The sequence below is a fragment of the Gossypium hirsutum genome, chromosome A13 (genome assembly GCF_007990345.1).
Source record: "Gossypium hirsutum isolate 1008001.06 chromosome A13, Gossypium_hirsutum_v2.1, whole genome shotgun sequence".
Lineage (NCBI taxonomy): Eukaryota > Viridiplantae > Streptophyta > Magnoliopsida > Malvales > Malvaceae > Gossypium > Gossypium hirsutum.
In genome coordinates, this window is record NC_053436.1 from 8,343,731 (window position 1) to 8,345,225 (window position 1,495).

The following is a 1,495-nucleotide window of genomic DNA, read 5'->3' on the forward strand; positions in this document are numbered from 1 at the left end:
TTTTTTCCTTCTGGCGTGTTTTTATAGTCTATGACTAGAAGAAACCTGTCTGGACCATTACTTTTTTATAGTAAGCTCGATCACACAGCTCACAGAAACCGAAGAGAAATAAGGTGAAGCCTAAGATACACAGAGGAAGAGCAAGAGAAAGATATTTCCAACCAAACTGAGGAGATGGCTGAAAATCAGGAAAACCCGCTACCTCCTGCAATTGCTGCTGATCTAGTAAATTAGAATCCTGCTCCGCGCACTGTGTATGATTATGATAAACCTACTTTAACAGGAAATGAGTAGGTATAGTTAGGCCTGTTGTTGCTACTAATAATTTTGAACTGAAACCTAACACGATTCAAATGATACAACAGTTTGTTCAGTTTGATGGTTTGCAGGACGAGGACCCAAACACTCATTTGGCGAATTTTTTGGAACTCTGTGACACATTTAAAATCAATGGCATTTCTAATGATGCCATTCGCCTTCGGTTATTTCCCTTTTTGTTGAGGAACAAAGCTAAACAGTGGTTGAACTCGTTACCACGAGGGTCAATCACTACTTGGGAACAAATGATCGAAAAATTCTTACTTAAATATTTTCCACCAACTAAAATGGCTAAGTTGAGGAATGATATCTCTTCTTTTGTGCAGATGGATCTAGAAACATTCTATGATGCATGGGAGAGATAAAAGGATCTTTTGAGAAGCTGCCTTCACCATAGGTTACCACTCTGGCTACAGGTTGAAACTTTTCACAATGGCCTGAATCCTTCGACTAAACAGATGATTGATGCAGCTGCTGGTAGGACTATCAATAATAAGACACCTGAGGAGGCTTATGAATTTATTAAAGAGATGTCACTGAATAATTATCAGTGGCAAGTCATAAGGACAAAGCCAACAAAAGTAGCTGGCGCTTTTAACGTTGATTCATTCACCATGCTCTCTAATCAGGTAGAAATTTTGAATAGAAAAATTGATGGTTTACTTGGTTCTTCACAGGTTCACCCAGTAATGCAATGCAATGCAAGTGGAGGAGGAACGAGCAATTTAGAATACCCACCTTATGGCCACAACATGGAAAACGAGCAACTAAATTATATGGGTAATAATCCTCGACCTCAAAATAATCCTTATAGTAACACTTACAATGCAGGATGGAGGAGCCACCCAAATTTCTCATGGGGAGTCCAAGGGAATCAGAGACCACCACCCCCTCTAAGCTTCCAACAACAACCTTACCAGCAAGAGAAAAAGCTAAACCTTGAGGAGATGATGTCAAAATTTATTTCAGTAGCGGAAACTTGTTTTCAAAACACTAAAACTGCACTTAAAAATCAGCAAGCATCGATCCAAGGACTTGTGAATCAAATTGGGCAGCTGGCTAAGATGATTTCAGAAAGACCACCAAGAAGTCTACCTAGTAACACCAAACCCAATCCAAAAGAGCATGTAAAAGCAGTTACACTAAGGAGTGGGAAAGTGTTAGCTGAATCTGAAAA

The 1,495-nt window shown here is 39.4% G+C and overlaps 1 non-coding gene across 1 annotated transcript; it reads right to left on the reverse strand.

Annotated features, from left to right (window-relative positions):
* Positions 1-611: 611 nt before the first annotated feature.
* On the reverse strand, positions 612-718 carry LOC121213048 (small nucleolar RNA R71). Its single transcript, XR_005908418.1, has one exon. It is a non-coding gene; the product is annotated as a small nucleolar RNA R71 (small nucleolar RNA).
* Positions 719-1,495: the final 777 nt, after the last annotated feature.